Source organism: Rattus norvegicus, chromosome 1 (genome assembly GCF_036323735.1).
Source record: "Rattus norvegicus strain BN/NHsdMcwi chromosome 1, GRCr8, whole genome shotgun sequence".
Taxonomy (NCBI): Eukaryota; Metazoa; Chordata; class Mammalia; order Rodentia; family Muridae; genus Rattus; species Rattus norvegicus.
In genome coordinates, this window is record NC_086019.1 from 193510934 (window position 1) to 193535565 (window position 24632).

At 43.9% G+C, this 24632-nt stretch overlaps 1 long non-coding RNA gene across 2 annotated transcripts; it reads right to left on the reverse strand.

Moving 5' to 3' along the window:
* Nucleotides 1-513: 513 nt before the first annotated feature.
* LOC103691243 (uncharacterized) lies at nucleotides 514-11912 on the reverse strand. Of its 2 annotated transcripts, none has more exons than XR_005499484.2 (3): nucleotides 8724-11912; nucleotides 8118-8328; nucleotides 514-774 (listed from the first exon to the last, which is right to left on the reverse strand). It is a non-coding gene; the product is annotated as an uncharacterized LOC103691243 (long non-coding RNA). The 2 variants fall into 2 exon arrangements; XR_590509.3 differs by having other exon boundaries at nucleotides 514-1680.
* Between the last annotated feature and the right edge of the window lie 12720 nt (nucleotides 11913-24632).

A 24632-nucleotide genomic window follows, 5' to 3' on the forward strand; every position in this document is an offset into this window, starting at 1 on the left:
ACACAGACTGGACTTCAGAGATCACTCCTGGTTCTCCTTATATGATGTCACCTAATGTCCGCAGGGTCGTTATGAGAGGAAATGAGATGTAGAACAGTCACAAGGAGGCTTGGCTGTGTGCACTCCCTGTTGGAGAAAACATGGCTGAAAGCTGACAGGAATCTGAACCAAAGACATTGTCTGGTATCGAATAGAAACGGGGGTCATGTTTAAAAAGAGGAGAAAGACCACCGTTTTTGGTCAGGGCTCTGTCCTGCTGCCATGGTGCACCCAGTGTAAATAACATAGTGCCTTTGAGGACTCTTTGCACTGCCTGCCTTCTAGCAGCCATAACCGATGAAGGAACTCTCATGGGAAAGTGGAAGCACTCAGAGTGTTGGTAATGGGGTCAGAATGGTTAATCTGCACAGTAAAGGTCAGGATTGTACTGAAGGAGCCGACAGGGGAGTGTATGGTAATCCTCTGTGGGCTACAAAGGATGGGCACACGTCAATTGTCATCTTTTGTCCCAGTTTTAATATTCACTTAATAGGATGTCATACATTCATTAAATTATAAAATACCAGGACACAGATAGCTTGTAGATAGCAATGCAAATAGTCTTGTTGTGAATCCAAGGAAGAGACCCCCAAACACTTATGGAAGAGGAATAGGAGGGTAAGGTGGAGGGAGGTACCCAAGGCCACAGTTTGTTTAAGGGAGCGCCAACAGTTTGGACTAGCTGAGATGAAAAACGGAGACAGGCAAAGTCGTCAATGGAGCGATCTTGGCAGGCTGAAAGACACAAACAACGTTACAAGTTACACTTTACGCAAATTACTCTGAACTCAATCATGGGGACAGAAGTGGAAAATGTGTGTTAGTTTGTAGAAAGATCACTCAGTCTGCAATGTGCATCCAAAAATCAATCTGGATGAAATCCAACAAATAATTGGAGAGAATATGAAGTTCTGAGTCAAGAAGAATATGGGGGGAAATGGCCATGAGATAGCCCCTATACAGGATGGGGCTACCCTACACTCTGAATTCCCAAGAGAGGGATTTTTGCTCCCTTTGTGACATTCCTGGACTCTTGCACATTTTGTCCTCCCCGAAGAAGGAAAAGAGAGATTCAGTGATTGGAATTAGAAGGATGATCGGGCTATGCTTGGTTTCATTGAGCTCCAGCCTTTATTTCTGGAGAATGAACCTGCTTCTGAGAATGCAAGGCCTCTGCTCCTTATGCTTGGGTCATGACTCCACAGGAAAGCCACGAAGGACATCGCCCTTGCTGCCAGGACCCTGAGAAGCTGTGCGATTCAACATTTTCAGGTCCATTTGAGTCACAGACATAAAGCCATGCCTTCTACCAAGCTCTCCTGGGGGAGCTGGACAGTAGCTTCTTGATGCCATGTTCAGGCCTTGGTTAGGCAGCCATATAGCTCAGGTGCCGTGAGGAAGCTTCCTGGTCATTTCCAGGAGACACAGTCTCAGGGCAGACTTCCTGGTCCTCTGGATCATAGTCTTCCTGTCTCCTTTGCCATGTTGTGAGCCTTGGGTGCAGGAGTTACGATGTAGATGTATGTCTTGGGGCGGGGCACCCCACTATCATTTTTCTAGGCATTTTGATGAGTTGTGGTTTTCTGTCATGGTCTTTCTCTGTGAGAAGCTTCTTCAATGAGGGGCAGGAGCTCCGTTTATCTGTGGATTTAAGGGTGACTACTTAAAATGCAGTTAGACATTTTGCTGGTTTAGTAAAATGGCAGTAGTGGACATTTTTAGCCATTTCACCTACAGTGGTAGGTAAGTCCAGAGCACCAGAAGCTAATCAGTAGCGCTTGTTAGACAGTGACTCAGTTGAATTAACCCTGCCAATACGTGTACATTCTGACACATTCCTATAGCCCTGGACTGCCTGGTCATGTATGGGTCAGATAGCTGGAAATAATGTCTTGTCAGATAAAGGGCATCTTCACACCAGCAGCTTCCTCCCCAGCCTCTCTTTCCTCTCAATCACACCTCGCCTCTCCCCATTCAGTCTCTCTGTGTGTCATGATACTGAAATGGGAGGACTAGGTTTCATGTGAATGGTCCCACTGTTTCCTCCTAATATCAACACAGCGCTTGTCAGCAGTCCCAGGCACATCAATGGGCTACAGTCTGTGTTTACACACGATCCCAAAGAGACATGTGCACTGTGTAAGGGCAGCTGGCAGGGGCTGGCCCTGGGAAAAGAGCCCTCTCTATGGATGGCAGGGAGAGATCAGAGCTAATTGTTGCTATTTCAGAGACATGGGCAAATCCAACCGCAGGTCTTAAATGCTAGTGGAAAAAACTATCGGCGGACATCTGGTGGACAGAGAAACCTGACAGAGTTGGCTACTGAAAGGTAGCCCTAAGAAAAGGACACTGGATCTTCTTTGCTTAACATAACAGACACATAAAATGTGCATCTAAAAGCACAGCTTAGTAGTCACAAACAAAAGACCTATATAACTACCACATGGGCCAACTTTGCCAGTTACTCTCTCAAACACCATTGAGGGTCTCCTTCCAAACACCTGTGCCCTTTACTGATTTGCCACGTAATCACTTCTTGGCCCTCATATGTCCAATCACTTTGCCTTCCCAAACATTGCTGAATATCGCCTGTCATGCTTGTCCTGTTTGCTATGAATGGAGGCCTACCATGTCTGCTCTTCATGACACACATCCTTCGTTCTACATCGTATCTGTTGGGCTCACTCACACAGCTGTGTATAGTTGCAGTCTCTCTTCTGACTTCTGTAATGTTTCATCGCATAAACTAGGACATCGTAGTTACCCTGCCATCCCCTGCTCATTCACATGGTCAGTGCAGATGGGACATTCTTTTCCCTCTATACTGATCTACTTCTCAGGAAGTCATCCCGGGACTTTTCTGGTGACTGACTGTCTGGGATTATTGGGTGTATGTGTCCTTCAAGTTTAAGGTCAATGCCAATCTTTTCAAGGGGAAATGTATCTAATCTTACCTCTAGGGATTCTTTCGAGGCAGCCCCTCTCCTCAGCGCCTCCTGCAGGACTCCACATAACCCCCATTGTCTTAGGACAGGTGGCTTCAGCTGGTATGTGGAGATTACTTCACACAGGAATGTGGCATTTGCCATGCTTTTAGAGTTTAACTTTTCCCCTCAGAGGATAAAAGAGCAACATACTGTGTTAGTCAAAATGTCACTCATCTCCTTTGGACAGGCAGAAGGGCAATTTGATTGCTATCAGATAGATATTTTTCCCTTCTAGGATTGTATAGGCAGAAGTGCGGTTGTCACAAGAGAATACACAGAAGAGGAATGCCTAAAATAATAGTCTGGTTTCTTTCTTGGACTCAGCCGATTTGCTGTTTGCATTTCCATGAGAAACAGAAGATTCAAATAATGTATTCTACGGAGGGTCTGAGTCAATGCCTCTTACTGTTTTCCAGTTGTAAGAGAATAAGATAATCAAGAAACACATTCCGAGAGACCTAAAGCTAAACCTGTCTACAGAATTTTCCCGGAAGAGGGTACAGCCTCATTTTGACCCTTTCCACAACGCATGATCAGAACCAAAGATTATTTTGTGGAGTTCCAAGACTGACCCTCTAGTTATCTCTCCCTCACTCTCTCTCCTTCACTCCCAACGTGAAGACACACCTTACATATCAAAAGAACTCAACAGTAGCCAAATGAGTGAACAAAAAGAACGATGCTTTTAAAATTCTACAAAGCTTAAGTCCAAGTGGAACAAGGACCTCCACATCAAACCAGATACACTCAAACTAATAGAAGAAAAAGTGGGGAAGCATCTCAAACTCATGGAGAAAATTTCCTGAACAAAACACCAATGGCTTATGCTCTAAGATCAAGAATCGACAAATGGGATCTCATAAAACTGCAAAGCTTCTGTAAGGCAAAGGACACTGTGGTTAGGACAAAACGACAACCAACAGATTGGGAAAAGATCTTTACTAATCCTACAACTGATAGAGGGCTTATATCCAAAATATACAAAGAACTCAAGAAGTTAGACTGCAGGGAGACAAATAACCCTATTAAAAATGGGGTTCAGAGCTAAACAAAGAATTCACAGCTGAGGAATGCCGAATGGCTGAGAAACACCTAAAGAAATGTTCAACATCTTTAGTCATAAGGGAAATGCAAATCAAAACAACCCTGAGATTTCACCTCACACCAGTGAGAATGGCTAAGATAAAAAACTCTGGTGACAGCAGATGCTGGTGAGGATGTGGAGAAAGAGGAACACTCCCCCATTATTGGTGGGATTGCAGACTGGTACAACTATTCTGGAAATCAGTCTGGAGGTTCCTCAGAAAATTGGACATTGAACTACCTGAGGACCCAGCTATACCTCTCTCGGGCATATACCCAAAAGATGCCCCAACATATAACAAAGACATGTGCTCCACTATATTCATAGCAGCCTTATTTATAATAGCCAGAAGCTGGAAAGAACCCAGATGCCCTTCAACAGAGGAATGGATACAGAAAATGTGGTACATCTACACAATGGAATATTACTCAGCTATCAGAAACAATGACTTTATGAAATTCATAGGCAAATGGATGGAACTGGAAAATATCATCCTGAGTGAGGTAACCCAATCACAGAAAAACACTCATGGTATGCACTCATTGATAAGTGGCTATTAGCCCAAATGCTTGAATTACCCTAGATGCACAGAACACATGAAACTCAAGAAGGATGACCAAAATGCGAATGCTTCACTAATTCTTTAAAAGGGGAGCAAGAATACTCTTGGGAGGGGATAGGGAGGCAAAGTTTAGAACAGAGGCAGAAGGAACACCCATTCAGAGCCTGCCCCACATGTGGCCCAGACATATACAGCCACCAAACTAGATAAGATGAATGAAGCAAAGAAGTGCAGGCCGATAGGAACCTGACGTAGATCTCTCCTGAGAGACACAGGCAGAATACAGCAAATACACAGGCGAATGCCATCACTAAACCACTGAACTGAGAACAGGATCCCTGTTGAAGGAATCAGAGAAAGGACTGAAAGAGCTTGAAGGGGCTTGAGACCCCATATGAACAACAATGCCAACCAACCAGAGCTTCCAGGACTAAGCCACTATCCAAAGACTGACCCTGGGCTCCAACCTCATAGGTAGCAATGAATAGCCTGGTAAGAGCACCAGTGGAAGGGGAAGCCCTGGGTCCTGCCAAGACTGAACCCCCAGTGAACGTGATTGTTGGGGGGAGAGTGGTAATGGGGGAAGGATGGGGAGGGGAACACCCATAGAGAAGGGGAGGGTGAGGGGTTAGGGGGATGTTGGCTGTGAAACCAGGAAGGGGAATAACAATCAAAATGTAAATAAATACTCAAGGTAATAAAGATGAAAAAAAAAAGAATAGATAAGCAACCAAAAAAAATTTACCCTTTAAGGCTCAATCCCATTCAGTTACCAACCCTACAGAAATACATTGTGGGTTCAAAACAGTTGCCTGACTCATATTTTCTTAAAGAGAGTTTTTTTTTAAAGAATGATTTTTCTAAACATCTCTCACTATTTGGTCCAACAGAAAACAAGGAGATTCGAAGCACACCTTGCCATTCCCAGGTCTAGTTAAGGGTACTTTCCCCAATGTGATGGGCGAATCAGCGTTTGGAGGTGGGTCATACCTTGAGCCAGCTCAGGCAGAAAATACCTTTCCAAGAGGAGATCCAGGATCTGCAAGAGTTGCCCTAGCAGGTTTGCCCAGCTCCAAGGAGAAGTTGATAACAAGGAAGGAAATATCTGCTAAGAGGGCAATAAATCTCCTTAATATATCTCTGACAAGAAAGACCACATGAGCCTCAGAGCCATGAGCATACAAATTAAATCAGAGGCGCTGTCCTGTTGATTGATAGATACTGCAGGAAATCAGATAATTGACCAGGGATGGCCTGATAATAAGATACTCTTGGCTAATTAAAGGAGGAGCAATGAATTGAATCCAGATGCAAAGCAGCTATTCTCAGAAGCCGTTGTAGAGGGATAGGGAGGTACCCAGAGAGCTGAAAGTGCCTGGGACTGGAGAGTGCAAGTTCTAACAATCTTCAAAATGAATCCTCTGCCTTTTCAATGAGCTCAGATCCTGAAGGTTCAGAAATTCCTTTATGATGGTGTATAATACAAAAAGCTAACAATGCCCAAGAGAAAAATTTTAAAACAAAAAATAGTGGGCACATTATCCCAAGAACATGTTCACATTTTGTCCACAGTCTCTGACAATTGTGACTCAAGACTAGAATTATCAATGTCTTCGGAAGACATTGTAAATCAGCTTTAAATTGAATGTGGATCTCAGAAGACAGCTGCCAGAAGGGGCTCATTTAACCCACAAGAATGCATTAAAATGTTATGTGGTCTATGCATGTTAGAGTGTGAAGTCAAATCTTTTTTTAAAAATGCTTATTTATTACATTTAAATACAATGAAGCTGTCTTCAGACACACCGGAAGAGGGCATCAGATCCCATTACAGATGGTTATGAGCCACCATGTGGTTGCTGGAATTTGAACTCAGGACCTCTGGAGGAGCAGTCGGTGCTCTTAACCACTGAGCCATCTCTCCAGCCCGGGATCAAATCTTTAAGTTCAGACTCCATTTTAGAGAATCCGACCTAAGTTTAAACTCAGGCAAACTAACAGGCACTGGTATGCTAGCTTTCATTTCCAAGTTACCCTCCCCCAACAAAACCAAAGCTTGACTCCAGTCTCTAACCACCAACAAGACCTGCATCTCCAGGTTACACCCCCAACAAGAGTCACATCTCCAGGTTATTCCCCAACAAACTTGAACACCCAAGTTACAAGCCTACCCCTGCCTAATGGCCACCAATGCACAGGGAAGGAGAAATTAAATTTATGGTGTGACTCCCAGCAGCAGCCAACTATGTTAAAGGCCACAGTGGCTTCCCAATGAGCTGTCTGCACACTCATCCAGCCCCCCAAATGCTTGCTGCTTACTATTAAGTCTGCCCCGATAGACATTCAGGGCCTCTTATCACCAAAACCATCCTGTGTGGTGGTGGTGCGCAGAGGGGCTTGAATAAAAAGGTCCGACTGGGATTGCATCAGATCAACTCCTACATGTTTTTTGGGAATCACTAACATTTCCCTGGCACTACATGAGAATACAGTTATTATGATTAATAAGGCAACAGCTCCATCTGTCCTTACTCCTATATTTTTTCTCTCTTTCCCACCAACATATACTACCCACCGAATATTCTCTTCCTGTGAACCAATGGACAAAAGGTTAGGGAAGACCTATGAGATAATTAGGAGGGTGACAGTGAGGACCCTTAATGATTCACTTTTCCTCCATTCTCACTGGCCCTTCCTCACTTTCTTATTCTTCCTCATCCTCTCCTCTCTACTTTCTCCCTGTATCTTTCAACTACAGGTTCACACAGAATTCCCTGTTCTTAGTCACTTGACAATAAGAGATAGTTTCACCTACAAAACAACCCAAAGTAGGTAGTATCATGATTTCCATTTTAGATTCAGTTTCTGTGTCCTTCATGTTGGTTAATCCTGACTAGAAACACCCAGAGGTGTGCTTTATAAATATCCCAGATGCTTCTTAATTCAATCAAATTGACCATGAAGATCAATGATAACAATTCTACTTCCTGTCAACTTGACACCCAAATGTATCTTCTTAAACCATTATCAATCTATTTCTACTCTGACCCACCTTCCAAATTAATCTTCATCTTGTTAATGCAGAATGTATTTGCTGTATTACTAAGAGTCTGGACTTCATGCTTCAATATTATTGAGAAGCCCAGGTTCAAGGTTTCCTTTGAGACTTGAAATACTTTATTTAGTTGTAAACTTTTGGGAAAAAAGTCAACTCATGTATTGCTAATGTACAGTAGCAAAGAATAGAACAATCCTACTTCAAAAGGGAAAAGTAGGAGAATAGCAAAGAAAGATGTGTTGAAATCACAGCCAAGCTTCTGAATGAGAAACATCGGTTCCTGTGGTTTATCTGGCATTGAGTACACATGGTGGCTTGAAGTAAGTTCCCAAGCACTTAGGCAACCCTGCCCTTGTGACCTTATGAGTTGAAGTCAGCATGACCTACCTTTTAGGCTGGGGCAGCTTTTCTTGGAAGATGTTCCTCATTGCTCTCAGGGGTAAGGTTCTGGGGCCTTGGTTACATCTCAAGCTTCACTCTCATACTTCAACCACTGTTCCTTGAAGAGCTACTGACAGGGACTGTGGATCACATGCTATCCGGCATTCTTTCAGAATCTGGATGGAATCCTCCACGACACCACAACTGTTGTGCACACCTGAAAAGCCAGCATTGTGTGAACGACTCCAGGGCCTGTTTGAATAGTAGAAGGGCCCCCTAGACCACTGCTGTGATAGACTCTGTCTAAGTGGATGACCGAGTGCAAGAAATGACTTCCCTGCTTCTTCTTCTAGTTGGCTATCTGCAAACAAGGTGCTCTGGAGCTCTCTCCTCAAAGCAAAGTCTTTCAAATCAGTTAAAACTTTTATGTGTTTGAGCCTGGATGGGTAGGAATCTGGACAATTCCTGACATTTCTGAGTGCTCAGCAGAATGGCCCGTTATGACCCACCTACAGATCCTAGAGTTGTTGTAGCCTGAAGTCCCAAACTTTCCCAAATTCTCCCCACAAATCACTTCTAGAAACTTCTAAAACTCGATTGTCAGGTACTTACAGCAACTAATCCACCTGAGTACCAAGGTCCTGGTTGTTCTGACTTTCAATTGCCCTGGGAAATACCTAAGAGAAACAATTTACAGGAGGATAGATTCATTTAGCTCACTTTCACAGTCATGGAGGGGTGTGGAGTAGAACACCTCACATCACTGTGGACAAGAATAAGAGTAGGGGAAAAGAGGGGAGGTGCAACTTACGTTAGTACAAATTAAACCACAGAAATATATGCTTAATTTCTCCTATTTCACCTGGACACCCAGTCCATGGGAAGGTGCCACTAATATTCAGAACATAGTTAATCATCTGTGGAAATCACACAGACACAGGCACATGCATGCACACACACACACACACACACACACACACACACACAAACACATATTCCTTATTAATTATGAAGGTGCTTCTCAATCTGGTCCAGTTGATGATCAAGAGGACTGTCATAAAGATTTCTCCAAAGCAGAGCAGCTCATCCCATGTCCACTTTTTCTCTAAACAAATGGTCTTGGTAATCCTTTTTCTCTACCACTTCATAGCCACCCATGCTTTTAATGATACTATACTTGTTATTTCAGCAGCTAGCCATTGTGATTATGCTATGAAATAATGTGATCTTAGATACTTAGGTATTAATGAATGGACCTCAATCACATGACCAACTGTGTTCATTTCATTTGTTAGTCAAGGGGCTTGAACAAGGGCTTTGGGGAGAGCTTCATGATAAACAGTGGCTTGGAAGGCCTAAAGCACTGGGTACCATCTTAAGCACTAGAAGTGAGGAGGACAAAAAGAATTGAAAGAAGATGAGAGAGGAACAGCAAGGGAAGAAGAGAAGACAGAAAAGGAGAGGAGAGAAGAGGGAAGTGCAAGGAAGGGAGGGGGTGAGGTAAGGGAAAGGGAGGGGGAAGAGAGGAGAAGAGGAGGGAGAGACTGAGAAAGAGAGAACAGGAATGAAAGGAAGAAAGAAAAAGGAATAAAATAAAATTGTCTTTCAGAGTAGAAAGCATCTTTTATAAGTATAAAGTTAATCTTGCATCAGAAAAAATATCTCTTCTGAATGATGACGTCATTTGTGTAACCCTTAAATCTTAAGATCCTTGGATAGCTAGATAATATTGATGCTGGCACCAAAGATAGAAGTAACCCCAGTGATACAATGAAGATTTTGGGAGACTTAGGTTGTTGGGGAAAGTGGTTGTTGCAGTAATTGAAATAGGGGTTTTCTTTTCCCCACACTAGAGTCAGCACCGTAGTGCCTCATGGCATCTGGTGGATGTCTTCATCTCAGTCAGCAAAGCGTCTCACCAGCTTTGCTCCAACCCATATCACACTGCCGGTGGCTACTCTCTACTCATCTACTTCCCAAGGCAGGTTGCCACTGTGCTAGACATACACATCCCAATTCCATGGCAGCCCAGTATGTCTAGCCACCACACACTCTCTTGAACTCAATGAAATTGCCACATGAAAGAGGACACAATACAATGACCTTATCCAATTGATAAGATATAATCACTCACCTAGATAAGATACAGTTGGCTCATCTAGATACACAAAATCCTGTATGTATCGATCCCTTCCCTAAACTCAAGCAGTATTACAGAGCAATAGTGATAAACACTGTATGGTATTGGTACAGAGATGGACAGATAGACCAGTGGAACAGAACTGAAGACCCAAAAATGAACCCACACACCTATGGTCACTTGATTTTTGACAAAGGAGCCAAAACCATCCAATGGAAAAAAGATAGCATTTTCAGCAAATGGTGCTGGTTCAACTGGAGGTCAGCATGTAGAAGAATGCAGATCGATCCATGCTTATCACCCTGTACAAAGCTTAAGTCCAAGTGGATCAAGGACCTCTACATCAAACCAGATACACTCAAACTAATAGAAGAAAAAGTGGGGAAGCATCTCAAACTCATGGGCACTGGAGAAAATTTCATGAACAAAACACCAATGGCTTATGCTCTAAGATCAAGAATCGACAAATGGGATCTCATAAAACTGCAAAGCTTCTGTAAGGCAAAGGACACTGTGGTTAGGACAAAACAACAACCAACAGATTGGGAAAAGATCTTTACCAATCCTACAACTGATAGAGGGCTTATATCCAAAATATACAAAGAACTCAAGAAATTAGACCGCAGGGAGACAAATAGCCCTATTAATAAAATGGGGTTCAGAGCTAAACAAAGAATTCACAGCTGAGGAATGCCGAATGGCTGAGAAACACCTAAAGAAATGTTCAACATCTTTAGTCATAAGGGAAATGCAAATCAAAACAACCCTGAGATTTCACCTCACACCAGTGAGAATGGCTAAGATAAAAAACTCTGGTGACAGCAGATGCTGGTGAGGATGTGGAAAAAGAGGAACACTCCCCCATTGTTGGTGGGATTGCAGACTGGTACAACTATTCTGGAAATCAGTCTGGAGGTTCCTCAGAAAATTGGACATTGAACTACCTGAGGACCCAGCTATACCTCTCTCGGGCATATACCCAAAAGATGCCCCAACATATAACAAAGACATGTGCTCCACTATATTCATAGCAGCCTTATTTATAATAGCCAGAAGCTGGAAAGAACCCAGATGCCCTTCAACAGAGGAATGGATACAGAAAATGTGGTACATCTACACAATGGAATATTACTCAGCTATCAGAAACAATGACTTTATGAAATTCATAGACAAATGGATGGAACTGGAAAATATCATCCTGAGTGAGGTAACCCAATCACAGAAAAAGACACATGGTATGCATTCAATGATAAGTGGCTATTAGCCCAAATGTTTGAATTACCCTAGATGCACAGGACACATGAAACTCAAGAAGGATGACCAAAATGCGAATGCTTCACTAATTCTTTAAAAGGGGAACAAGAATACCCTTTGGAGGGAATAGGGAGACAAAGTTTAGAACAGAGGCAGAAGGAACACCCATTCAGAGCCTGCCCCACATGTGGCCCATACATATACAGCCATCCAATTAGACAAGATGGATGAAGCAAAGAAGTGCAGGCCGATAGGAACCTGACGTAGATCTCTCCTGAGAGGCACAGCCAGAATACAGCAAATACAGAGGCGAATGCCAGCAGCAAACCACTGAACTGAGAATAGGACCCCCGTTGAAGGAATCAGAGAAAGAACTGGAAGAGCTTGAAGGGGCTCGAGACCCCATATGAACAACAATGCCAAGCAACCAGAGCTTCCAGGGATTAAGCCACCACCTAAAGACTATACATGGACTGACCCTGGACTCTGACCTCATAGGTAGCAATGAATATCCTAGTAAGAGCACCAGTGGAAGGGGAAGCCCTGGGTCCTGCCAAGACTGAACCCCCAGTGAACGTGATTGTTGGGGGGAGGGTGGTAATGGGGGGAGGAGAGGGAGGGGAACACCCATAGAGAAGGGGAGGGTGAGGGGTTAGGGGGATGTTGGCCCGGTAACCGGGAAGGGGAATAACAATCAAAATGTAAATAAGAAATACTCAAGTTAATAAAGCTGAAAAAAAGAATATTCATAGCAACCTGTAAATGTGCAGAGAGGAATCTTAACATCTGCCTCCATGTTCTCTCAACTGCTCCTCTCACCCACTCCAGTCTCCTCCTCCTCTCAGAAACTTTTCTCCTGCCTATCCTTCCTTCTTGTCCAATGACAGACCTTGTTTTATCTTGTACCGGCCTTCACCTGCATAATGACATCATCCTACAAGTGGTTCTTATCTTTACCTAATAATTCAGTAGGAAAAAATGAATCTCCCGGAGGGGGATGTTTCATATATAATTTGGTCTGCGAGATTCTTCTGATTTTTCTCAGAGTAGTAGCATGAAGACCACAGGATATTTATGTCCACTGAAGAATTTACAGCTTATGAAATGAAAGAAGTAGTTCAAACAAAATCATTACAGGTTTCGTTATTCCGCGTCACCCAGCCTGGAATCACAGAGCTCTGGGTGACTAGAAACGGGGACTCTGTGACAGGGCACGTCTGGGAGAACTCACTTGGCAGATTCAACATGGAAGGTACATTCAACCTCAAACCAAGGTTAACCCCCACACTGCACCCCATCCAGGGGCTAAGTTCCTTGCCCCAGCAGGTAATTAATTCATTGAAGGAAGAGGGTTGTAGTGAAACCTTGTGACAGAGGCAGGCTGGGATGCTCTCAAACACCATGAAACTGCACAGAAGTGGAAAAGATACTTTCCAAAGAGGAAAAGCCCTACCAAGGCAACTTAGACTGTGTTATTCTACAAGAATGGTGTATTTGGGAGAGGGTTTGCTTTGGCAATTCTATTCTAGTCATTCTTTCTATGTTGGGTCTGTCACCTGTCCTCAACACTGAATGCTCTTTTGAGACTATCTCCCCAGTGCTGAATGACATGTTGTTGTGTACTGTTAAAGTTCAAAGGCTCTTCGGTGTCACCCAAGTATTTCTGGTTAGGACACTGAAATGCAGAGGACATTATCTGGAATAATGTAAGATGTAAGAAAAACAGTTCACACACACACCACACACACACACACACCCCACACCACACACACACACACACCACACACACCACACCACACACACACTACGAACACCATACACACACACACCACACACACACACACACCACACACACACACACAGAGAACACACATACACACACCACACACACACACACCCCACACCCCACACACACACCACACACACACACCACACACACCACACCACACACACACACCACGAACACCATACACACACACCACACACACCACACCACACCACACACACCACACACACACACCATACACCACACACATCACACACCACACATACAGAGAACACACATACACACCACACACACACACACACACCACACACACCACACCACACACTCACACACCACGAACACCATACACACACACCACACACACCACACCACACCACACACACCACACACACACACCATACACCACACACACCACACACACACACACACACACACACACACATCACACACCACACACACACACACACACACCACACACCACACACGCACACACGCACACACACACACACACACACACACACACACACACACACACACACACACAGAAGCATGACCCCTAGCAGCCACATGTCTATAATGTGGCCTTGCTTTCCTGGCTGTAGGTGAGTAGACAGCAGTGACCCAAGCCAACTCCATGCCCCATCTTCCTAACCCATGAGACAAAACGACAAAGAAGAATATTGTGGATAATGAAGGAGTCCAAGAGTGGGCTGTGGAGGCTCTGACTTCATCCCCCTTCCTTGTTCAGGACTTATTTGAGGGCTGCTGCTTCAGGGTCCTGCAGTAGCCTCATGGGCCTTCAGCTAAGGAGTGTGGGCTTCTGACACTTAAATCCAGAGTGTCTGCTGTGTGGGAACCCAGACAAACGGCACGTATCTCTCTGCTCACGCCTGTAGGACAGACTGACAAGCAATTATTAAGTGATCAGTTGGTTTCTACAGTTTTACAGATTGAAGCATTTATTTAAAAATCAGTCTCTTTCCTGGTAGTTTGACTCTCTTAAAAAGCAGCTATTAGAAAAAGTCTTGGCTCCTTATGCTCTAAGATATGGTAAATTTCACAGACAGTAACATCCAGAAAAATAGGTGTATTAACACTTAGAGACTAAGGGAGTGGTTTAAATTTAAAGTTTGTTTTTATTTTGGTTCATTAGAGAGTACTATTTACTCATTACAGAAAATTTGACATTATCTAATAGTTATATGCCAGACATTATGCTAGAGGTCTTTCCTTTTACTTTATCTGATACTAATCACAGTTTGTGAGGTACTTAGGGAACTACTATTCCTGTTTAGAGCTAAGAACAGGGGCATGGGGAAGTATGCACAAGGGGAATATATACATGTGTACGTGTGTGAAAGGATGGAGTGGGGGTTGTGCGTTGCATTGGGGTTGTTTGTGTGTATGGTATGTGTGGATATCCTTGTGTATACAATGTGTGGTATCTGTACGTGCATGACATATATTTGTATTGTGGAATGCCACGGACCACTCAGGCGGAGGACACCGTGGGAGAAGCAGGGCTCTGGTACTCAGGAAGGCACAGGTTCGGCGCAATGACAGACAGACACAACACACTCAGGGAGGTTTGAATCTGCTGCAATTTTACTGAAATCTGCTTTGTGGTTATGTACAATGCTTGAACAGGAGCTAATTTTTTGGCCCCTTGCCAGGGTACACTCAAACAATAACCAAGAAAAAGTTTAACAGTTTACATGAAGTTCAGAACAGAAAGCAAGACAGGAAATAAATTTTCCTGAGAATCGGACTGGTGACAGTCAGTGATCATAAACCTCATTTATCTCAATCTCTATCATCTCTTGGATAACAACAGGACAGCGGCTGCAAGGAATCTTTAGTCTTTTAATCTCTCTTAGCCAAAATTTATGTAATTGTCTTTTTAAAGATAGGATAATTCCTTTTGATAATAGGCAAGCATGGGGACGTGATCTGGCCAAGCGTTCTATAAAATTTAAAGAATAATATAATACTCTCCATCAATATTAACTCATCTATCACCTTCTTCATTATATGTCCCTGTGTAGGGCAATGACATTGCAGTGGTCCTGTATCTACTCAGGCTGTTTTTACCTAAAGGAGGGGCCCACCACCTTCCTCTAATTATATAATGTTTTCTTCCATGTAACTACTTGATAGGAATTCCTAAATGTTTGGATTTTTTATAATTGATGGGACTTTCCCCTCTAATAGCTAGCACCTTAATTCTTTCACTATCTAGGAGGTCTGGATTTTCCACAGTTAATTCTTCCTGTTGTAAGTTATTGATCACAACTCTGATTCTACTTAATTTTTGCTAGTGCTTTCAAAAGAGGCATGGTCCATAAAGACCAAATCAGGTCTCCATGTTCCTGTTAGTAGAGAAAGAAACAAAAGAGCAAATATGTAACTCCCGATCATACCTATTCCAATCAGCTAGGCAGAAAGTCCAGCAGGAAGTGGCCAAGTGTTTCCAGGAGACCAAGTTTTGAGGAACAGATGTCTCTGGCCTGCGGACCACGATTGTTTCATGTCAGTCAGGCTCCACTGGAGCTGGTGCAGCAGTGGAGGAACCATAAAACTATAAAAAAGACATGAGTATTACAAATAGTTTATAATATTTTAGTCGTTTGGATTAAATGCATACAGCAAAACAATGCCTCCTCTAGAGAATCCATTGAGATGGGTCTGTTTGACTGATGGGAAGGTAAAAATTACCTAATCCCTATGCTGTACTTGGTGAGGATGAGTAAGGAGAGAGCTGTCCATGTGCCACTTTTGTCATTCTCAGCATCGGCACTGGCATTGGCACCGGCATCAGCATCAGAGGCAGGTCTCCTGAAAGAAGATAAAGTATAGTGTTAAGCTGACCTGTGTTATATGCCCATGCATAAGTCAGCAATAGAACTGTAAGGGCCCTCCCAGTTATTCAGTTGCAAATTAGGAGTATTTTTTGTTTAAAAATTATCACTAGTACTATATGTTACAAATTTAAACTGAAAACCAATAAAAGTTGCCTCTTCTCTGTTGACATCTGGATGAATGTTTGAAGTAGAAGTTTTCGGTCATGTCATGTGGTACAGACTCATGTGGTGTTTTGTGAAGACCTGCAGGAGGACATGTGATGTTTGGAGAGAGTTTAAATAGAACTCAACGGACAGTGACAGGCACTTGCATAGCTCGCCTTGCGATGCTTTGTTGGTCTTGAGTCTTGGCTGATCTTCGCTTTGTTGAGATAGGCACAGCAGGGAACTTCTCCTGGTGTCCTGGTTGGTTCTGGTCACTCTTGCTGACTCCTGCTGACTCAATGGAGGCTTGGCTGTTTCTGTCGCATCATATCACCACTGCTGATTTGTGTTTGCTATCCTAAAGCTACTAAACTGGACTGCTAGTCTCCTGACCACAGAGATTGGAATTGCCCCCAAAGAACTACTTCTAAACAGGTCCACGTCCCCGTGTCTATTTCTCATCCTCTCTCCCCTACCTTTGGATGGTTGGCTAGAAGGGTTTGCGAACCCCTATTAAAAGTAGGTTTTGTTTTAAAAAAAATGTAAGCCTGAAAATGTTCTTCTACCCCTTTCAAAATAAATATACAAAAAGCAATGCTTTATAAATGTGAGGTCATTCTGTCCTGCCACCTACTTCACTTATACAGCATATTACCCATGTCTTGTCATTACAGGAAAACAATGCCACAGAACTTTCTCATGTTCTCATGTATCTTGTAAGCAGAGGCATGACGGTCTTCGTCACAAACTCTTCCCCTGGATATCTATCTAGTAGCTCAGAAGACAGAGGTGGCATTTCCCTTGGGATGGAAGGGAAGATTCATTCCCAGCTTTGGTAGTAGAGCAAGAGCAGGAACTTACTGTCATTTTTCAAATGCGTTTTCTTTCCCGAGTTCTTCTAGAATGCAATCCACCAGCAACATCGAGGCATATGTTACCTCTTGGTGTCACACTGTGGGAACTGTGGCCTGGGAGGCCTAGGCGTGGAATCTATATTCCAGTTACTACTGTTTCTGTAGAGTTCCTGTTTTTGACCTGGAGTCCATGTTTTCTGGGGTGATATAGACATGACTTCTCCAAGCACGGGACTGAGATTGTAGGAGTGAGGAGAGAACAGTACTTCACAGATAAGCCTCTGACTCCTTCCTACCACACACCTCTCCCCCAGATACTGTGTAGGGCACCCTACCTGAGCATCTTCCTCATCAGAAGTTGTAGAAACAACAGTGCATAGAAATTTGCCCCACAGGGCTGTGCAGCTGGGTAGACATGATGACAAACCTCTGTTCTAGCTTCTGCAATAGCTTCTGCAGCCCTTTATAAACATGTGGGTTTGCTTCCCAGAGCCTCTATTTTCTCATTAGCTAATGGATTAAAAAGGGATCTGCCTCACAGGGTAAGAGGCTGGATTTAGTAAAAGAGTTGTGGGAGGGGGCCTGCTACTATGTGGGACATAATGGGTGCACTGTGGCTCTGTGTTGTCCCCTTGTTGCGTGACTTTTCCTGGAAGCTCACTTTTCATCTCCCCAGGTAAAGAAAGTAACACAGAGCAGATAGATGACTGTATCTAAGTCCAACTTGTGGAACCATTATATTTACTATGAGTACTTACAGAAGCAGTGCCCCTGAAAAGCCTGCCTGGAATGGCTGAACGGCCAGCGAACTGCAACTTGCAGACAGCTACACCATTGAAGACTCGCTATCCCCCAACGAGAATGTTACTACTCACATAACCTCAATGAAGGACTTTGAACGTTGTTAGTTTCTTGTCAGTTTCATGTACCTTGTGAGCCCCACACTCTCCCCAGGTGAGAAGGTTTCAATGCCAAGGAAACAATAACACTGGATAATAATAGGTCAGGAGGACACACAGGTATACCTGTGGTTACTGGGCATCTTCTCAGTGCCGAGCCTAGCTTGGTATCACACTCAGGAGCAAGGCGTTGTGGAGGAGAGCAGAGATACTGAGAATCAGATGCTTGCATGTCTGACATCATCAATAAAGAAAGCCAAGGGTTCTTTGTTTCTGACCATAAATTCTGAAGATAAATGAGCCAAAGCTTACAGCCTATATAATGAGAGCTCTCCGTCTTTGACTGCAGCATGCCAGGACCAATGCTGTGACCCATATGTTAAGCTATAAGCACAAATGAAAATGAGTTAATAGCCTTGGAAATCCAGAAGATCTCTTGGACTCATGGTTCTTAACCTTCCTAATGCTGCAAGGGACCCTTTAATACAGTTCCTCATATTGTGGTGACTCCACCTCCCCCAACCATAAAATCACATTTGTTGCTACTACATAACTGTGATTTTGCTACTGTAATGAATCTTAATGTAAGTATCTGATATACAGGATGGTCTTAGACAACCCCTGTGAAAGGGTCCAAAACCCCAAAAGGGTCCTGACCTACAGATTGAGAGCCTCTGCCACAGACACTCTTGAGATGGTGACATTCTTCAAAGTCATGGCGCCAGTAGAATGAGTGGCTGTTTTCCTGATTTTCTGTTTTCACATTTTTATTTATATGCATACATACGCACATGAGTGTATGCCAAATGCACAGGGACCAGCGGAAGGTGGTAAGAGAGTTAAGGGCATGGGATTCCTTGGAGCTGGCAGTTGTTCTTGGTTGTTAAGCCTCTTCTGTCTGCCTTGAGAAATTCTGTGCTGTTTCAGATTCAGAGGCTGCGTTCCAGGCCTGGGGTCGATCTTGCTTCTCTTTGCCCACTCGAATGCTCTGCAACCGTAAGATTAATTGAACCACTAACATGAACAGAGTTCCATACAGAAGCTCATTTTCCCCTGGCCACTGTGACCTTTTGCAAATGTGTCTAGTCAGCATTTGGAAGTCACCTATTTCCAAACAGCCCATCACCCCCCACCCCGAAATGTGAATCAGAAGCTTTACAGAGACTTTCTTTTATGCTGACACATTGAGCCTTATAGAAAGTTCATTTGCTTCAGAGTCAGCTAAACAAAACACAACCAAATACCAAACACCAGCCCAATATGAAATCCGAGGATATTACAGTTGGCTTACAGCCATGCCTGTGTAATTCCATGCAACCAGTGATTCGGCTGTCTTAAAGACGTTATTAAACCTGGTAGAGAATCTCCAAGGGAATGAGATTCATTAAGCGGCTAAACAATTAGGCCCCGGGGTATTTCCAAAGATTCCAGGCAGATGAAGGGCCTCGCCAAGCGGCCTTTGAAACACATCAGAGAACGACAGAGATGGAAATGAAAGTGCACAGGGCTCTGTTCAGATCGTGTTCTTTTTAAAATGCCATTAATTGGCTGTTTTCCAATAAGACATTCTTCACATGTATTATATATGCAAATTATCTTTATAACGTTTTTATTACAGATCCTCTAAGGTGAAGAAGATGACCCATTTTAAGAAATAATCACTCACTATCAGTAGTTTTCTTAGAGTTACAGTAAGTGTATTCATGGCTTGGTTCTGATTCTGATTGGAGGATCTGAGGAGTTCACTTACATTTTCTTTGATGCTATTTTTCTCATTTATATGGTTGAGTCTTAAAATATTACTTTCCTTACAATTTTTTGGGAGGATCTGATAAGATGATACATGTAAAGCCTTTAATTAAATTCTGGCATTTGGTGAGTCTTCAATAAACAGTAGCTACTTATGTATTTTATATACATGGTATACAATTAAAAGGGTTTTATCAATGCATCCAACTTGCTGTTTTGTGGAATATAGTAAAAAAGTTTTTTTTAAAAAAAGAGATGCCTGTTTCTTTCTTATTTCTAATGGCTATATACACCATCATATGAGTTTGTGATAAAATTTCAAGTAGGAAGCTAAGTAAAGCTATGTTTCAAAGAAGGCATATTCCCTGCTCTAGCCCAGGACTTCTGGCTGGGACAGGCCCAGCTGTCTTTTACCTTAGTGGAAACCCTGTGAGGCCTCTCATGAGCTCCTCACATTGAGGAATGCCCACTTCAGGAGGCCCTGGGGATTCCCTGAGGGTTATGCTTTTGAAGGCTTCCCCGGGGAAGCAGCCTTCTGATGAACCAGCACCTTGGCCATCCATTAAAACTTCTGGAAAAAGCCTGGCGTCCTCCACAGCAGCTGCACCTGGAATGTACTTAAATAACCAGCTCCAATTAATTCAGACAGCACCATAGTGTGAGAGCCAGGAGCAGCATGCATGTTTCAGCCTTAACCCTGCAGGACTGCAGAGAACTTACCAGCATGGCCTCTTTACTGCAGAGTGGGAGGTTGGCTGGTCCTCCCTCCCAGGCGAGAGGATGGGGACAAAACAGAAACTCCGGATGCTGAGACTTCCTGTCCTGAATTCTTTCCGCTCATGATCCCCGTTTCCACTTTGCCCTCCTCAGAGAGAGAATGTGGTAGAAAATAATGCAGTTCTTACACCACTGATCTCCTCTGTCCTCACTGTGTGGTCTTGGGAGAAATGAAAGTGGGCAGAGGGACTTGGGGGTGGGGGCAGAAGTAAAGTGAAGCAAGATCAATGAAAGGAAATTATGTGTCCAACTGTGGCGTCATTGCTCTAAAAACTGCCTAACTCAGCAACTGTTTTCTGCCTTTACCATGTGAAAGATTTTGTCTCAGCATTTGCTGTGCCAGGAGAGGAAGTTCAGGCCTTAGCAGGATACAGGGGTTCTCTGAAATGCAGTTGCCTCAGACCTAGCAATTTCCTCAGACCTAGCAATTTCCTCAAGGCAGATACACAATGCATCCTAAACAGCCTTTTCAGACTGCAAGTCTCCTCTCGCCATTCCCTTCCTCAAGCCCAGCTGTGCTGTTCCCCATCTTCTGCAGCAGGAAGCAGCAGGGTGGGCTCAGGTAGATATGAATCTCTGAATCCCGCATTTGCAGAGGGCTGGAGCCTCTGGGACCAGTGTCCAGGGGAGTGTAGCCCGGGGAATGATAAGCCTTGCCTTGCAGAGTAGCCTGGCTTCAGATGAAGAAACAGAACAGCCCTTTTTTACCCCAGTGCCTCAGCCTTGTGGGTGGCAACAGCTCATTTCAGATGCTGAGGATAGGACAAAGTGAAGTCCTCTGCGTATGTCAGCTGATGGATACAGTCATGGAAGATACCTTCACTATGAAAAGTTAACTATTTTTTTGACATTCCCTAGAAATGTATGGGGGAAAGAGTGCGGCCACACCCAAGGTCATTTACATGCAGACCTTAAGCTGGCACTATTTCTGTTTTACCCTAAAACATCAGTATTCGACTGGTAAAACCATTCTGGAAATCAGTCTGGAGATTCCTCAGAAAATTGGACATTGAACTACCTGAGGATCCAGCTATACCTCTCTTGGGCATATACCCAAAAGATGCCCCAACATATAAAAAAGACACGTGCTCCACTATATTCATAGCAGCCTTATTTATAATAGCCAGAAGCTGGAAAGAACCCAGATGCCCTTCAACAGAGGAATGGATACAGAAAATGTGGTACATCTACACAATGGAATATTACTCAGCTATCAGAAACAATGACTTTATGAAATTCATAGACAAATGGATGGAACTGGAAAATATCATCCTGAGTGAGATAACCCAATCACAGAAAAACACACATGGTATGCACTCATTGATAAGTGGCTATTAGCCCAAATGCTTGAATTACCCAAGATGCACAGAACACATGAAACTCAAGACGGATGATCAAAATGTGAATGCTTCACTCCTTCTTTAAAAGAGGAACAAGAATACCCTTGGCAGGGAAGAGAGAGGCAAAGATTAAAACAGACACAGAAGGAACACCCATTCAGAGCCTGCCCCACATGTGGCCCATACATATACAGCCACCCAATTAGACAAGATGGATGAAGCAAAGAAGTGCAGGCCGACAGGAGCCGGATGTAGATCTCTCCTGAGAGACACAGCCAGAATACAGCAAATACAGAGGCGAATGCCAGCAGCAAACCACTGAACTGAGAACAGGACCCCCGTTGAAGGAATCAGAGAAAGAACTGGAAGAGCTTGAAGGGGCTCGAGACCCCATATGAACAACAATGCCAAGCAACCAGAGCTTCCAGGGACTAAGCCACTACCTAAGGACTATACATGGACTGACCCTGGACTCTGACCTCATAGGTAGCAATGAATATCCTAGTAAGAGCACCAGTGGAAGGGGAAGCCCTGGGTCCTGCTAAGACTGAACCCCCAGTGAACGTGATTGTTGGGGGGAGGGTGGCAATGGGGGGAGGATGGGGAGGGGAACACCCATAAAGAAGGGGATGGGGAGGGGTTAGGGGGATGTTGGCCCAGAAACCAGGAAAGGGAATAACACTTGAAATGTAAATAAGAAATACTTAAGTTAATAAAAAAAAATCAGTATACAAGAGGAACACTGGCTCTACCCTGTCAGCCTTCACAGGGGATGCTAGTTGTACAGAAAGTCTTGCTTCTCGGCTCCTGAGTGGTATCAACAGACATCTGAGTGCATCTTCCCCTGTCCCCATAATTTCCATGTCTTTCCATCCTTCCTCACAATGAGCTTGCATTTTGGTAAGTTGAAAGCTACAATAAGGGTAGCCAGACAAAAAGTAGAAGAGAAAGAGTTTAATGCCCAAAGCAGGTGAGAATAGGAGAGTGACTTTGCTGTTTGGTTGGTGCCCCAATCCCTCCACTGGAAGTCTTGCCTAGTTCAGGAGATGATTGGTTCAGGCTCCATATTTCCAATTGCTAGGAGTCTTAGCTAGGGTTACCCTCATAGATTCCTGACAGTTTCCATTGTCCTGGGATTCTAGCTTGTCCCAGAAATGACCCCACCTCAATCCAGTAGTCTTTTTCTCCAAAACACAGACACTTTTGACAGAGTACAGGAATTTGTCCCTGAGATCACTTAGTTCACCTGGTTGCTAAAAATAGTTCAGAGAAAACCTAAATGCTCTTGGAAATGTTACAGAATAATAACTTTAATAGCTAACTAGGATTAAACATTTGGAGTGGGGGCAAAGCCTTAAGAATCTCTTGTGTCCTTCAGAAATGAGTGGGCACAGAGGGACCTAGAAAGAAAGAAAGCTGAAATGGTCAGACAGCAGTAGAAGGAAGGAGACCGCATCCATAATGACCCCCACAGACAGCTTGGGAGCATGAGTGTCTGCAGAAAGGTCACTAAACTTGGTGTGAAGCGTGTCACCGGTGACTTCAGAGGATAATGCCAGCAAACAGCCTAAGTCAAAGAGCACAGGAGTGGTCACATGACAGATGACAGCACAGGTGCAAAGGAGACATGATGTTGGCCGAAGTCAGACTCCTTAGAGTCCTGCAGTCTGCCACCTTCCCTGGGTGGGGGTTTGGGTGGGATGTGGCATTTCCAGTTACTCACGTGCACTCATGGCTGTCCACTGCCTCTTCTTTCCCACTGTTCAGAGCCATAACCAGAAAGACTAGAGAAAGCACCTCAGCAGGATCCTCTTTTTACATGCTCGCCAGGGCCTGGAGATCAGAGAAACTGCTGAATTTATTCCGAGTGTGGCTGTGCAGTCCAGGCACAGTGAACAGCCCTGCCAGAGCCTTCAGTGGGTGGGTAGTAGTTACCGTGACTGTCAACCTAACGGGAGCTAGAATCCCCTATTTGCAAAGCTCTGTGCATGGCGGCAAGGGAGTTCTAGATAACTGAAGTGGGGAGAAGCATATTAAATGTGATCAGCACCATCCGACTGCTAGAATCCTGAGTAAAAAGGAGAAATCGAGGTGAGAATCAGCATGCATCTTGCGCTGCTTCCTGAATGTGAACGCAAGGTGATCAGCTGCCTCCTTCCCCCGCCACCATGATGGACTGTAGCCACAAAGAAGCCAAATACACCCTATTCTCCCAGCTTGTGTTAATGAGTTTCCTCACTGCTGCAACCAAATACCTGACAAGAAGCAACTTAAGGAAAGGAGAAGTTGTTTTGGCTCACGGTTCAAAGGGATTGCTTCGTGATGGTGAAGAAGACAAGGCAATACTCAGGAAAACCTGGCAGCAGGAGCAGAAGCTGGCTGCTTGTATTGTATTCCTATTCAGGAAGCAGAAAACAGCCAGAAACTGGCTCCAGGCTATGAACCCTCAAAGCCCACCCACAATGATGCACTTCCGCTCGCATAGGTCCACTTTCTCCAGCAGCACTACCAGCTGGGGCCAAGTAAGTGTTCAAGCATTCCACATTTACACACAGCACCGTGGGAGTCAATTCTGATCATCCGTTACCTCCCAACAGCAAAATAAGATGAAGGAACTTATTTGTATAATGTAAGTGTTAAAGGAGAAAAGCTTTTGGTAGAAAACTAGTAGCCATCTCAGCCCTTTCTTTCTCTCCTATCCTCTCTGTCTCTGTCTG